General features: G+C 36.3%; 1 protein-coding gene across 18 annotated transcripts in view; it reads left to right on the top strand.

Moving 5' to 3' along the window:
* NAALADL2 (N-acetylated alpha-linked acidic dipeptidase like 2) overlaps nt 1-16686 on the top strand; it is a 1621055-nt gene that overhangs the window by 395754 nt on the left and 1208615 nt on the right. For 13 of the 18 annotated variants that reach the window (XM_049867803.1, XM_049867806.1, XM_049867798.1 and 10 more), the window contains one exon: nt 13183-13256. The exons of the other annotated variants lie outside the window; for them this stretch is intronic. The gene's annotated coding sequence lies outside the window, so the exon portion shown is untranslated. The remainder of the gene's footprint in view (nt 1-13182; nt 13257-16686) is intronic. 18 annotated transcript variants of the gene reach the window in all.

Below are 16686 nucleotides of genomic sequence, written 5' to 3'. Positions count from 1 at the left end.
AAAAAACAAACAAACAAAACCACAAAAGCTATATTAAAGGGGAAACCTTGGTGGCATAGTGGTTAAGTGCTCTGACTGCTAATCAAAGGGTCAGCAGTTCTAATCTACCAAGCACTCCTTGGAAACTCTAGGTGGGGCAGTTCTACTGGGTTCTGTAGGGTCACTATGAATCAAAATCCACTTCACAGCAACAGGTTCGGCGTGGTTTTTATGTGTTGTTGTTCCTGGGTGCCGTCGAATCAATTCTGACAGAGTACCGCTGTCCCACAGGGTGTCCTAGGTTGTAATCTTTATGCAAGTAGATCACCAGGTTTTTTCTCCCACAGAACAGCTGGTGGTTTCGAACCGCCAACAGTTATCAGCCAAGTGCTTAGCCGTTGTGCCACCAGGGCTCCTTTACTATCTGCTAAGCACCTCAGATATGTTATCTTAGTCTGTACTAATAGAACATTTTCTCATTCTCACCTCTTGGTTTTTGGCCTTGAACTCTGTGTTAAATTCCTCTTTCATCCTTTGCACATGTCGGTACCCTACTCTTTGCCTTCTTACCTGGATTATTTTTTCCCTGGAAATTCGTTTTACAACTAAAATTATTGTTTCTCTGCTTTTTTGCTGCCCTTCTCCTCCTCTACAATGTAAGCTCATGTTTTGTTTATTTTTATATTTCATGGGCCTAGAATAATGACTGGTCCATCATCAGAACTCAATAGACATTTGTCAAACGAATAAATACCTATTCATTCCTGTTCTCCTTAACTTCAGATTGCCTCTTCTTTGTTTCCTTCCTGTTGATTAAAAAATTCTAGGATGTAATTTGAGGACATATTTTTGGTGTCTTTAAAGAAAAAAAAAACTATAACATCTTCATATTTCTGAAATATTAACTCATTATTGCCATAGTTGTGATCACCCAACCTGGATGATTCTGTTATATAGGAATGTTTTAAGAAGAATAAAAATAAATAATGAAATTGCTTTCTCATTTTTACATTTCCAATCTTACTTGTAATGGTAGCTTTACAAACCTCACAGAGGTGTTGTAATGATTAATATCTGTTTAGTAATTTCAAAATCATAAAGCACTCTGAACCCCTGAGGGAAAAAGAGTTCTATAAATGTGCATAATTAGTATTATCGTTTTCTCATTTGTAGAACAGAAAGAAAATTCCTATTCACATTTGCAAGGGTATTATTGGGATTAATTAATTAATGTTTACAAAGCAGCCGGAATGTGGGGAAAAAACACATTTTCCTTGCTATTCAGAGATGAAGAGGCAAATTATATTTGCAGTTTAGAGTGATTTACTTATTTATCCTAAATGCTCAGATAAACTATTTTTCCACTTGTCCACTTGTCATAACACATACCAGATCTTAATACTCTTGTCATTTCTGTGTAACTCTCTGCTTTTTTATTTCTACAAAATGGAGGTGACTGGTCAGTGCAAAATATTTCTTATTTCCAAAAAGGTAGCTTATTCTGAAAAACATACCAGTGCTTTGTTGTTGTTAGGTGCCATCGAGTTGGTTACGACTCACAGCAACCCTATGCACAACAGAGCGAAACACTGCCTGGTCCTGTGCCATTCTTACAATGGTTCGCAAACCCTGGTGGTGTAGCGGTTAAGACTTCAGCTGCTAATCAAAAGGTCAGCAGTTTGAATCCACCAGGTGCTCCTTGGAAACCCTATGGGGGCAGTTCTGCTCTGTCCTACAGGGTTATTATGAGTCAGAATTGACTTGGTGACAACCAGTTGCTTTAGTCCAGTTATATTCTTCCTTTTCTGAGAAGACGAAGTTTGCCTTTTTAATATGATTTTCTGTAAAACTACTGAGTTTTTGCATTTTCCATCCAGACAGATGTGGGTTCGCGGCTGCTGTTTTGATCCTTTACTGTGACTGTCACACGACTTTGTATCACTGCATGTCAATTGAGTGGATATTACAATACAGAAGCCGAGAGAGTGAAAGACAGACCACCGTCATGTTGCTTTCCTGCCGTATTGATTTATTTTGTCTCATGCTGGTTGAAGTTTCTGAAATTAAAACTATGGGTTTATGATTTTTTTAATTGGTTTCCCGTGTGAATTTTGGGCTGTACAACTTGTCCGAGTGCTGTACTTCCCTATTTGAGATTGCCTCTGCGGCACCTCCTTAGCACACAGTGTTTTCAGTGGATTACAGCAGGCCCTTCTCAGTTGATATTGATTTTTTCCCTAATTTAATGCATATTACACAGCCAGTGATTGTATAAAGGCACAAGGATTGCATGATTAGCTGTGGTAGCTTTATATCAACTTCTGGTTAGTTAACTGGTACCAAAAGGCCAGGACATGGTCGGGAGATGTAGTTAAATTAGCACCAAGCTGCCATCTGATTATTTGTGCAAGATCTCTTGCTTTGCAAAACACTTTATGGAAAAAGTAAAATTATGCTTGTTATTCTTGTGTGGAGAGGAGGACTAACCTGCTCTGTATTTCTTTCCTACCCACCTTCCAGAGACCCTCCTGGCATAGTGGTTAAGTGCTACGGCTGCAAACCAAAGGGTCAGCAGTTCAAATCCGCCAGGTGCTCTTTGGAAACTCTATGGGGCAGTTCTACTCTATCCTATAGGGTTGCTATGAGTCGGAATCGACTTGACAGCACTGGGTTTGGGTTTTTTTGGCTACCCACCTTCCACTTACCCCTCCCTCAATAACAAGGATACCTGAAATTTTTGGTTTTCTCTTTTGTTCAGGAAATCTTTTTGCCAATAATGGATAAGAAATTTGGGGAAGGATAATACATATTGATAAGAAAAGAACAGATGTAAAATTGAATTGTAAAATTACATTAGTGGCATAGGTCCTTGGTGGGTTGAGAGGAAACACAAGGTTTGCTTGAAAATTAGACAAAGCTTATGCCCTGCCGTAGTAACAAAGACAAAGAGAACATCACTCAGCTTCCTCCTTCTACCCCCAAGATACAAAAATCAAATTAGCTTCTTTTCTAGTGCCTTATCAAATAAGTACAGCTATTCTGATATGAAGTTAGAACATCTGGTTAGTTCTGCACATCAGGAAAAAAAAATTAAATTTGGATTTTAACTAACAGGTTAATAAACATTTTGTTTCATATTGCTTCAAAGACCCACGGAAGTATGAAATAACAGCATCTTGGGGGGTTAAAGTTAGATCTGAATTCTTTAGACATGATAAAATTTTTTAAGTTTTTTTTCATTTCTCCTCCAAACTGACAAAATATTTCACAAGTTAAGGGAAGCATTGAAAGTGTAATGAAAACACAATGCCCAAGACTGCATAACTGCATCTTGTTTTATTTATATTTCTAGATTTTGCAAAGCTGAATGATATGATTTCTTCATTGTTTTGACAGAGCCATGCTGAAAAGTAAACTAACATTTCTTTTGTGGTGTTTTGAACTGTAACAGAAACTCACAGGCGAGGCTAGAAATATACCTCAATTAACAGAGGGTTTGCCAGACATGTGCTTTTCTCTCTTGTCTTCAGATTGGTTAAAGATTATTTAGTGTGTTATTTTTATACTTTCAAATTTGTTCAGCAGAAGATGGAACTATATCACTGTATACATGTGGATAAATAATTATATCTTTACAAAGACATAAATAACAATGCAGCTAATTATTGCCTTGTTCTGTTGCACATAAATTTTTTTTTTGTTTGCCTAGTTTGTATGTTAAGAAGTTGTTTATATTCATGTAAATTAATGCCACTATTTTTATAATAAAGGGTTCTCTGCCTTGAATCCAGATGTTTTTTTTTTTTAATTTAGGATAGAAAAAAATGGACATATGAATATGCAGTTTGATGGTTCTATCAGAGGTGTATTTCTCTAAAAACTCCAGCCACATTACATGAAGATAAGCCGTTGCACTACAGCTCAGCTTTTGTTTGAAGAGCCTCTATCTGCCTTTACTTTTTTGTTTCATAGGCCACAACCCATATTTACTTAAATAGAGTCACCAGTGATCTCATTATGGTATCCCAAGAGTTAGCACAGTGCTGGGTGGAATGAAATAATTTTTATTGGGTAAATGTGTTACAGATGTAAGAGTAAACTTAGATATCATATTGGAAGGTGGTTATGAGGGGGGAAAGGGTGTTAAAATTAAAGTCAATGAGCAATTTTAGCAAATGTTGGTGGGTTCTATGTACTCAAGGTCTTATAATAGTAGAGAATCACATATGCGTAGAGAAGCCCTATCACTTGGAATGAATGTGATAAATTCTTTAGGCCGAGACACAGGTTTCCTGTTTAAGTGGGGGAATAATCCTATAACTCAGAATTGTTGAATGATTAGCCTCCTGTTTTCCATGAACCTTATTGTCTATACCCCTTGTTGAAGCAATTAATCATGCACTGCCTTGCCACGTTTCTTTGGTTGTTGCCTTGTGGAGTTACTTAATTCTTCCATTGTTTATGTCCCCATGTAGAATATAAAAACCCATTGCCATTGAGTCAATTCCTACTGATACCTACCCTATAGAACAGAGTAGAACTGTGCCATAGTGTTTCCAAGGAGTGGCTGGTGAATTTGAACTGCCAACCTTTTGGTTAGCAGCTGAGCTCTTAACCACCGTGCCACCAAGGCTCCACGTAGAATATCCAGAAAACCCAAAAACCAAACCCAATGCCTTCGAGTCGATTCCAACTCATAGAGACCCTATAGGACAGAGTAGAACTGCCCCATAGAGTTTCCAAGGAGTGCCTGGTGGATTCAAACTCCTGACCTCTTGGTTAGCAGCCATAGCATTTAACCGCTACACCAGCAGGGTTTCCATGTAGAATATAGCCTCAAGTAAATTACTGAGGCAGGGAACAAGGCTTTCATATATATATACATATACATATATATATATATATATATATATATATATATATATATATATATATCTGTGAAAGCGAGCTCCGAACTCAGTAAACATTCAAAAATATTGCAGATTTGATAGTGTTTTAAAGAATTCCAGAGGAGTCAATATTACAAAATAGGGTAGAGCTGTGTGATAAAAAAAAAAAAAAACACTACTTACCACTGTATAACCACTGTTGTGTGATTCTGAGCAAGGGTCTCACAGATAAGCGCTGACCCCTAAAAGAAGTTGAAAATAGGAAGGGAATCTATGGACTTGGAAAAAACTGTGAGTTAGTGAATGTAGATGTGGGGAAGGAGAGGAAGTCTTGAATGACAAAACAACTTTTGTATCCCAGATCTAACTGCAATACAAAATTTACTGTGGGAAATAGCTGGCTCTATCTTTTTGTCCATGAAGCTATCTATCACAGTACACTGTATTCTAAAGTTTTGGAATGTATTAGTATCATATACATTAGTATAGTGCAGAGTAGTGTAATGTAATACAGTATAAAAAAATTACAGTATTAGTATATTAAAGAACTCTTCTTATCCAGGCTTATCTGTGATCAATCTGATTTCTTTCAACTGCTAAATTACTTTGGGGAAGTGTATATTATTTTCAGGTGATACACAAAAACTCCATGAAATAAACAGCATGGCAAAGGTGCATTGCTTTTTCAGATTTAAGAATCATTAAACGTTAAGATTTAAGCACCGCCACAAAGAACGGTGACTTATTATAGATTTCCATGAGGAAAAGTGTCTAGGAAAGCAGCCTAACAAAAGGCAGGAATCAAGTCAATGTACACATTCATGGAGGAAAGACAAGCATTGCTATGGTAACAGGTATTTGGTGTTAGAAGCAAACTTTTACTGTGTGTAAAAGATGACTGTAAATGAATAGATAAGTTATATTAGAAAATCAGCAAGGACTGAGTAATTTTTTTTAAATTTTGCTGTTTTCTCAACTCAGGTAATTCAGAAGTAGCTTGCTGAACAAAATTACATACTTAAAACTCTTAGAATTGTCGGAAAACTATAGTTGTTAATCATTTTCTCTTTGGAATAGAGCTCAAATGTATTTTTTAAGCTTTTTTTTTTAAATACAAGACAAACAATAATGATAAATAGGAAATAAATCTTTCTGGGTTTTTTTTTTTTTAATTGTGCTCTAGGTGAAAGTTTAGGGAGCAAATTAGTTTCTCATTAAACAAATAATACACAAATTGTTTTGTGACATTGGTTGCCAACCCCGCAATGTGTCAACACTTTCTGGTTCTTGACCTCAGGTTCTCCATTTCCATTCATCCAGTTTTCCTCTCCCTTCCTGCCTTCTCATCCTTGCTGTTGGGCTGGTGCACCCATTTAGTCTTGTATACTTGGCTGAATTACGTGTGTTATTGCTTGTTTTATAAGCCTGTCTAATCTTTGGCTGAAGGATGAACTTCAGGAGTGACTTCAGTACTGAGTTAAAAGGGTCTAGGACTTCTGAGTGATTGGAGTACCAGAGCAGGGAGGGATAACAGAAAATACAGAGAGAATTGTTGAAGATTTTTTGGCAGAAAACGTCCCTGATATCGTGAAAAATGAGAAGATATCCCTCCAAGGTGCTCATCGAACTCCATATAAGGTAGCTATTAAAAGAAAGTCACCAAGACATGTTATAATCAAACTTGCCAAAACCAAAGATAAAGAATTTTAAGAGCAGCTAGGGTTAAATGAGAAGTCACCTACAAAGGAGAGCCAATAAGAATAAGCTCAGACTACTCGGCAGAAACTATGCAGGTGAGAAGGCAATGGGATGACTTATTTAAAATACCGAAGGAAAAAATTGCCAGCCAAGAATCATATATCCAGCAAAACTGTCTCTTAAATATAAAGGTGAAATTAGGACATTTCCAGATAAACAGAAGTTTAGGGAATTCATGAAAACCAAACCAAAGCTATAAGAAATACTAAAGGGAGTTCTTTGGTTAGGAAATCAATAATATCAGGTATCAACCCAAGGCTAGAACACTGGGCAGAGCAATCAGAAGTCAACCCAGACAGGGAAATCAAAAAAACAAAGCAAGATTAAAAAAAAAAGAAGAAGAAGCTCAAAACAAGGTAACAGCAATGTTAATATATAAAAGAAGACAACATTAAAACAATAAAGAGGGACTAAGAAATGTAATCATACACCTTCCACATGGAGAGGAAGATGAGGCGATACAAAGAAGTAAAAGTTAGGTTTAAATTTAGAAAAATAGGGGTAAATAGTAAGGTAACCACAAAGGAGACAAACTATCCTACTCATCAAAAGAAAATACAAGAAAAAAATACAGACTCAGCAGAAACAAAATCAACAACAAATGTGAGGAAAGGACTATATATAAAGAAAATCTACTCAGCACATAAAATCAAGTGGGAAAAAGAAACAGTCAACAGCACACAAAAAAAGACATCAAAATGATAGCACTAAATTCATACCTATCCATAATTACGCTGAATGTAAATGGCATAATGCACCAATAAAGAGACAGAGAGTGGCAGAATGGATTAAAAACAAGATCTGTCTATATGCTGCCTATAAGAGACACACCTTAGACTTAGAGACACAAACAAACTAAAACTCAAAGGATGGAAAAAAATATATCAAGCAAACAACAGTCAAAAAAGAGCAGGAGTGGCAATATTAATTTCTGACAAAATAAACTTTAAAGTTAAATCCATCAGAAATGATAAGGAAGGACACTATATCATGATTAAAGGGACAATATACCAAGATATAACCATATTAAATCTTTATGCACCCAATGACAGGACTGCAAGATACATAAAACAAACTCTATCAGTATTGAAAAGTGAGATAGACAGCTCCACAATAATAGTAGGAGACTTCAACACACCACTTTCGATGAAGGACAGGACATCCAGAAAGAAGCTCAATAAAGACACGGAAGCTCTAAATGCCACAATCAACCAACATGACCTCATAGACATATACAGAACACTCCACCCAACAGCAACCAAGTATAGTTTCTTTTCTAGTGCACATGGAACATTCTCTAGAAAAGACCACATATTAGGTCATAAAGCAAGCCTTAGCAGAATCCAAAACATTGAAATATTACAAAGCATCTTCCCTGACCATAAGGCCATAAAAGTGGAAATCAAGAACGGGAAAAGAAATCAAACACTTGGAAACTGAACAATACCCTGCTCAAAAAAGACTGTATTGTAGAAGACATTAAGGATGGAATAAGGAAATTCAGAGAATCCAATGAGAATGAAAACACTTTCTATCAGAACCTTTGGGACACAGCAAAAGCGGTGCTCAGAGGCCAATTTATATCAATAAATGCACACATCCAAAAAGAAGAAAGGGCCAAAATCAAAGAATTATCCCTACAACTTGAACAAATAGAAAGAGCGCAATGAAAGAAACCCTCGGTCACCAGGAAAAAACAAATAATAAAAATTAGAGCAGAACTAAATGAAATAGAAAACAGAAAAACAATTGAAAGAATTAACAAGACCAAAAGCTGGTTTTTTGAAAGACTCGACAAAATTGATAAACCATTGGCCAAACTGACAAAAGGGAAGCAGGAGAGGAAGCAAATAACCTGAATAAGAAATAAGATCTATTGTGATCCCTGTCAGAACAGTAGGTAGTGTTAGCTGGGCATCATGTAGCTGTTCTGGACTCAGTCAGGTGGAATCTGTGGTAATTGTAGCCCGTTAGTCCTTTGGACTAATCTTTCCCTTGTGTCTTTGGTTTTCTTCATTCTCCTTTGGTCCAGACGAGCTGGGACCAGTGGATGTATCTTAGATGGCCGCTCACAAGCTTTTAAAACCCCAGGTGCTACTCACCAAAGTAGGACACAGAACATTTTCTTTATAAACTATGTTATGCCAGTTGAGCTAGATGTCACTGAGACTGTGTCTCCCAGCCCTCACCCCAGTAACTCATTCCCTCAGGGAGTTTGGATGTGTCTATGAAGCTTCTATGACTTTGCCTTGGTCAGGTTGTGTTGGCTGGGCTTTCTTAAAATCTGTGATCAGCTTGGGTGGCCATTTTTCATAACTTCACGTGCTTTCTGGTAACTTTTTTATCTTTTATTTATGTAATAGTCCCTAACTGAACTGGAAAAGAAGAGTGATAAATTTGCTTGGTTAATAACCAAATCGTTGGTTCAGAATCACCTGTACAGTGTTCGTGATATGAAAATTAGATAATAAATAGATGTGTAGTTGTATGGGTAATAAGTACATAAAGATAGATCACCCCCTTGCCCTCTGCAGGAGACTGAAAAGGAGGTATGGGGTCTTTTGCTTACTTTTTCAAATATGAGTTCAGGACCCATCATGGGAGGCTAATGGGCTTTTCATTGAAATCCTAACCCTGGGGGTGCAATTAGAGAGCTACAAGCTTGCCTTGAGCCAGAGAAGCCTCCGTAGAACTTGAAATCACTTAGGTCCAGCAAGATAGAAACAACATGGTGTCAAGAATTGTGATATTATTGGGTGGTATTGATCAGAAAAGAAATCTATTTTATTAAAGAAAAGACAAAGGGATCGAAACAAAGAAAAGCAGGCTATAGAGTGCTTACATTTTGAAGATCACCAAATTGAGGTGAACCAAACTCAGAAATCCAAGTGGAGCAGAGGGTTCAGCTGAGACCAAACTTCACAGTCATCACTGCTGGTTACCTAGATTGTAGGTCACCTTTTCATGCTCTTGGCATCCTAATCCAAAAATCTGCAAGAAAATAAAGAAAACTATTAAGGGAAAAATGGTCATGCACTTGTTAAGCCCACTTTGGGGGGGAGTTTGTAAAAAAAAAAAAAAAATCACAAAAGAGCGAACTAAGTTTTAAATGGAGGGATTGTTGTGAGCCTGTGAGATTGGGATTTGCTTGGCTACTGCAGAGCTATTATATCTTCTTCTGCTGAGGTCATTGTCATGTAAGTAAAATAAGTGTTCTTCATTAATTCATATTGCTTCATTGCTCTTCTGGGTGGCCAACAGAACAAAAAGAAACGCTAGGACTGGGAGGAAACACAGCTGTGTTGAAACAAGGGCTATTATACTCACTACATCTCAAAAAAATTCCCGAGATACTGGAATGCTACCAAATGTAGGTTTTTGCAGTGTTTTGACTCTTTACATGAAACAGTTTCATGAAATGGAGTTGATTTCCTACTTAGACCTAGGACAACCAGGAGGCTGCCTTGTGCTCTATTCTTTCCACACTTCTCTCTGGCTCTCCTCTGGCCACATCCCTCCCTAATGGGAGGTGCCAGCTGGAGCCCAAGTCTTCCACAGACCATACTATGGGTACCAGGGACCCAGAAATTCCTTGCTCTAAAGGCCCCATCTTGCTTCCTGATCCTATATAGGCCTCTTCCAGCGTGTCTTCTGGCGGAAGATGGGGTGGAGAGAGGCGGACAGGCCTCAAGTGTGGCTGGTGGTCCCCATGCATAGGCAAAACTTCCGATTGTGCTGATGGGACTTAGTATGGCAAGAGAGGGACATGCGGATGAAGGCTGGGGCCTTCATGTATACTCTTACTCCCTGCCTTGCAAATGTTTTCAGTGGGCCCCAATATTGAAACTTTAAAAAACAAATTAGTTGTTTTTGGATCAAAAGTAACATTCATCTGTTTCTGATAAATGAAAGAGAACTAAGAGGCAATTCAAATTGCATGAGTTAACTCTTTAAATGAGTTTATTTTTCAAATAGTGTCCTTCTTTATTGGAAGACTTATGTTCATGAGTATGATATTTACTTGCTAATTGTTGATAACTTTTGTTCATTAAAGACTCAGGCCATTTGAAACTCATTATTAATTAATTCTAGGAATAAAACCAAAAGAAAGCAAACAAAAAACCCTGTGAAACCATATGTAGTGCAGTTCTTCTGTATTTTCATATAAGCTGTGTCTTCTTTTCAGTTAGGCTTTTTGTCTTTCTTTTTGTTTTAATTTAAATAAGGCTTATTTGGTCTCCTTCTAAATCTATTCTGTTTACCGAGGACTAGCTTAACCATATTCATGGATTTAATGCAACATATCTTTATATAAGTGACTACTCAAATATTTTGAAGGTAAAGTTTAGGAATTTATGATTTTTTTTTTTTTTTAGTCATTTCAGGATGGAGTCAAAATTGAGGGGTTATAAAATAAGTTTGGAAGTTATAAAAAATAATTTAGAGTTTGCATGGAAAGTGAGAGCTCAATGTAAAAGAAGCTTCATTTGTACAAAAACCAATTAATTGAGCTTTGTGGTAAAGAGTTTAGAGTTGATGGGAGTTGGGAAGAACATGTAAGAATCATACTATGGAACAGGAAATGATGACTCAGCAATCCACTGTATGGAAGAGAGAAAATCAACATGGGTAGGGAGCGCCATGATTCTAAGTTGGTCCTGAAGTTAGACAGTGGCACAGATAGTGACTACGAGGCACCTGAGCAATAGGCAGTAAGCAGCAAACTCTTATCTGGTTTTAGAGAAGCATCTGAATTAAGAAGAGAAAAATGGAATCAGTACGTGCTACCACAGAAATGTAGACAGCAAAAAAATAGATATATAGATTTCATCCAACAAATATTTATTTAATACCTTTTGTGGTTTTGGGTATATGCCAGGTAAGGGGGCAGTGGTAACTCAGTGGCAGAATTCTCACCTTCCATGCAGGAGCTGTTGTTGTTAGGTGCTGTTGAGTTGGTTCCGACTCATAGCAACCCTATCTATAACAGAGTGAAACACTTCCCTGGTCCTGTGCCATTCTGATAATTGTTGCTATGTTTGAGCCCCTTGTTGCAGCCACCGTGTCAATCCATCTCATCAAAGATCTTCTTCCTTTTTTTTTTTTTTTTTTTGCTGACCCTCTACCAAGCACGATGTCCATTTCCAGGACGTTTTCATGCAGAAGACTCAGGTTCAATTCCCAGCCAATGAACCTCAAGTGTAGCCGCTACTCGTTTGTCACTGAAGGCTCATATGTTGCTGTAATGCTGAACAGGTTTCACCATAGCTTCCAGACTAAGACAAACTAGGAAGAAAGGTCTAACAATCTACTTCTAAAAAACTAGCCAATGAAAACCCTAAGGATCACAAGGGTCTGCTCCCATTGTACGCAGGGTCACTGTGAATCGGGGGCTAACTTGACAGCAGCTAAAATAGCAATAACAAAAACAACAATATGTACCAGGTACTGAGTTAGGTACAAGACCCTTCGGTGAACAGAACAAAGGTCTTGGCCTTCTGTGGAGTGAGCATGTATAGTTTTAAAACCAAGCTTGTTCTTCAATTGTTTCTGAAAAGATTCATATTTAATGTTATATTTTCCAAAAATCCATAAAGGCTATGAATGAAACACTTAAGATGAAATCAAGATGTCCATAATTAAAAAAAAAAAATTCTTGCAATAACACAAGTTTTTGATGTACAAACAAATGAAATACTAATAGGACTAGGGAGAAATTTATTCTAGAAGAAAATGTTGAAGATATTATTAGTGACCAAATTGCATATCACACTGAACAATTTGACAGCTCGAAGGTTGATTAAAAACATATTTTTCTTATTGTAATTATTGCTTCTCTTTCACTTTTATAAACCTAATGGATGTAGAAAGAGTAATTAATTCTTGAAGTCTCTATGTCTAACCCTCAATCCACTACATAATCTTTCTGCTTCCACTGCTCAGATTCTAGCTCTCACAGAATTCTAATAAAACTGCTCCATCTTCTTGCCCTTCAGCTTTAGGGGTGGTAACAGCTTCCTACCTGGAAGCTTTACCATCCCTTATTGGTTTCAATAGTTATTCTGTAGATTATCTATTATTAACTGTCAATATGTCTTTGATAAAAGGTGTTAAATAGCAGTGATGAAAGGTAGCTTGGTTACTGATAACCAGGTAGGTTCAGATTGCCCTCGCAGCATCTTCCTCCATTTGGAGAGTGGAAGAATGTACCCATTCAGAAGATTTTAACATTGAGAAGGCTTGAACAGAGGCCATCAAGGGAGTGCTTCAATTACAAAAGCTGACAGAGTTCATATACTTGAACTTCATGCGTTGAAAACCCACCAAAACTCATAGACATATTTAGAACCACTTTTTCCAAAAACATCTCTTTTGTTACATTTGAAAATATTCTTCCCAGAATTCTATTGCATTAACTTAGTGTTCTTAGGGACACACACCAAATCAGAGAGACTAAGAATTATGTTTCTTCTGTTGCTTAAGCTGATGGTAAATGACCCATGTTGTGTGACAATTCTCTTGCCCCTTATGTAATACTCAATCCATCTTTCTCCAGACTGGTGTAGTGGGGACAGAATAGCCCCTACTCAACACTGCCCTCTGGCCCAGTTGTGAAACATCCATCCAAAGGTAAGCTGTGTAACAGTAAATTGCCTGAATTTGGTTTGTCTCTATCATACTTCCAGAAGATTTTTTATTGTCCCTTCTTATCTTGTTTTAAAGAAGGAAATCATCTCTATCACTTGAACAAATTCAGCTAAAATTTCAAAATTGAAAGCAAAATCCAACAGTATTAAGAATAAGATTCTATGAACTCTGGGTTTATAACTCCTAAGCGGTAGTAGCAAGCATAGATGGAAAATGTATTTTGAATTGTCTTTCCTAAAATACAATGCTCTCTGTCTATATATGCTCCGTTGTCAGTTTTAAAGAGTCTTAGAATGTGTACATATATGTATTATAACTTAGCTGAGTTTTAGATGGATCTATGTATGATAAAAAATAGTCACTTTATCTTCCTACAAAATATATCGTAAGTGTTGAAGTATGAAGACTGAAGTTGAGTCAATGGAACCACTTAACTTAAAAGGTGTTTGCAAGGATAACAGTGTCCTTAAACCAGTAAGTACTTAGTGGATTGTGCTGGGGCATAAGTTTTTAGAAAAATAAGCAGAATCCCAGTTCATTTTGTTTTGCTATCATAACATTCACGTGTATTATATGGTAATTTATGATTCCCTTTGGTTAAAATCTCTCTATTGGTCTTCATATATAAAAACTGAATTTAAATGTGTTTTATATTTTATTAACACAAGCCAACTAGAGCCCTGCCATGATGCGTAACTTCTAGCCTGCATTGGGCAACTTCAGGTTATCTAACAATACGTAATTGCAATATATGCTATATATATATATTTTTTTTTTGATTCAGAAAACAATTACCTGTTGGCAATACTATTTGGTGGGCACCATGATGCATACTTCGGAAACTCTTTAAATAAGACAAAAATCACCACTAAAGCTATGGTCAAATCATTTATCCATTGGTAGTTCTAAGTAGTGGTAAGTCATGTGGTGCTCCTGGATGAAATTATCCAAAATCCTTGGCTGTTTTGTACAATCTTACTGATAAATGTAGATATTCTCTTCTCTAGCCTCCCATTACCAAGCAAGACAAAAAATATAAGTATTGACCGCTTTATAATGAATTTGGAGTCCTTGTTTGGTACAAAAAGTTAACATGCTTGGCTGCTAATCAACAGGTTGGTGGTTCAAGTCCACCCAGAGACCCCTCAGAAGAACGGCCTGTCTATCTACTTCTGAAAAATTAGTCACTGAAAATCCCATGGAGCACAGCTCTACTCTGACACACATGGGGTAGCCATGAGTCAGAACTGACTTGATATTTTTTTTTTAAATAATTTTTATTGTGCTTTAAATGAAAGTTTACAAATCAAGTCAGTCTCTCTTTTTTTTTTTTTTTTAAGTAATGAATCTATTCCTATGGCTAGATCTCATATAAAGAGGGTATAATTTAAATGATCATATCAACTAAATATTGTTTAGTTGTTTTGAAAAAGGACTTATATTGTCCCTGAGTTTTTACAGATCTTATCACAAAAGACCCAAAAATACATAATCTCACTGGATGCTTTTATGTCTGCATAGAAGCAATTTGAATTGTGCAGGATGGAAGACACTTGAGCTCATTCAGTTTCCAAACGATGTTTCCTTTCTTCTCAAAGAAATTACTTGGCTTAACAATAGCGTTTCTTTTTTAAGAAAGAAAAATAAAGCTCAGAATTGTTCCATGTCTACTATGAATGATTCTAATACAGTTACAGTTGCCAAGCAACTGGGGAGAATGTGAGAAGTCCGTCTCCAGAGTAGCAAGAAGCCCAGTTTTTAATAGTGTTGGTTCATTTGGTTCCTTTTGAAAGTAAAACATATGGATGAACTTGATTTTATCCCACTTTTGAATATATTAATATTTGATGACAAGCAGGTTAGATTCAGAAAGTGAAAGCCTTTTGCCTAAGGTGATTGCTCTAATATTTACCCAATAAATCATGTAAAATAATAGGAAGTATTTTACTTAATTCTTTCTCTGGCTTTAGAGGTGCTAGACAATCTTACCAGAGCCCTGGTGGTGCAGTAATTAAGAGATATGGCTGCTAACCAAAAGGCCAGCAGTTCAAATCCACCAACTGCTCCCTGGAAACCCTATGGGGCAGTTCTCCTCTGTCCTATAGGGTCTCTATGAGTTGTAATTGATTCAGCAGGAGCAGGTTTTTGAGACAATCTTATGGTCTTAAAAATAGAGTTTAGGCTGTAAAAATCCGCATCAATATACTATTACCATCTTTTGTCACATTTATCCTTTATATTCTAGCCGTATTAATGAAAGAGGGAGAATGAGAGAGGACAGAGAAAATTTAAGTGTGAAAAATGAGAAAAGGAATAGTTTTCCATGTTCATTGATACCCACTTGCTGGAGGCTGGCAACAATTTCCTTCCAGAGTCATTGGTGTGTTGCCCACCTAGAGAGTCTTTGTTCTGTACTTAAGGTTCACCGGTCACGAAAATATATTCTACATAGAGGTTAACAAAGTTAGACATTATGATCCTTCCCATGTGCAGCTTACTACCCAGTTTAAAGTTTTGATTTTAAAAAGATTTTTTAGAATTATTTTTTTTAGGAATATCAAAAGTTAATGTATACTTGAGTCGTTAAGAAATAAAGTTCTGTAAATATCTAATAGTCTTGGAATTATAATTGAGATATTGATGATTCTTTATTATTTTATTCTCTGTGTATTACTGATATATTGCTTATTAGAACACCAAAATTATGATCCATAGAACGCCAATGTCCTCATGAAAAAATTTGCATCGTGGAAAATTAAATAATGAATGTGCAAAAGAATAAAAGAATTTTTAAAACAATGGAAAAGGAGCATTGTCTTATAATTTAATTTAAAAGTTGAAAGTTCTAGCATATAATTATTTAAATGTACTATAAGAGTTTGGCTAATTGTTTGAGTATATGTGTATAACTTCCTGATGTCTTTTTAGAGTCTTAGAACAGTCTAATGTCAAAAATTATTGGAGAAAAAACAAATGTGCATGGTATCTAGCCACGAGTTTATTTCACTACCTCTCTGTCTCTTTTTTACTTTTTTTGAGGTTGTCTTACAAAAGAAGTGATCAAATCATTTTTAAAAATGGAATTAAGTGCAAACGTTGGATGGCTGTATAGAAGCCGGCATCTCTAGACCTAGATTCGTGCCGATACTTCTTTAAGCAATTATTATATTAATTAAATGCCTTGTACCCAGTTAGCGAATCAGGGAATGACTTGTGAAAGCACATCCAATTTTCAGATTTTGTCAAGTGTCTTTGAGCTAAAATTGTTTTTAAAAGACCAAAATTTACTGATTTTCTTGGCCATTGATGCCACTTGTAGTTACTGAATTTTAATACTTAGAGCCCAAGGGATAAGAGACATTGTGGGAAATAAGAGTGTTCTTTAAATTAAAATTTAGGAATGGAATATGAA

Source organism: Elephas maximus, chromosome 23 (assembly GCF_024166365.1).
Source record: "Elephas maximus indicus isolate mEleMax1 chromosome 23, mEleMax1 primary haplotype, whole genome shotgun sequence".
NCBI lineage: Eukaryota > Metazoa > Chordata > Mammalia > Proboscidea > Elephantidae > Elephas > Elephas maximus.
The sequence above is the reverse complement of the archived record's forward strand: the minus strand, read 5'-3'. Positions and strand labels throughout refer to the sequence as shown.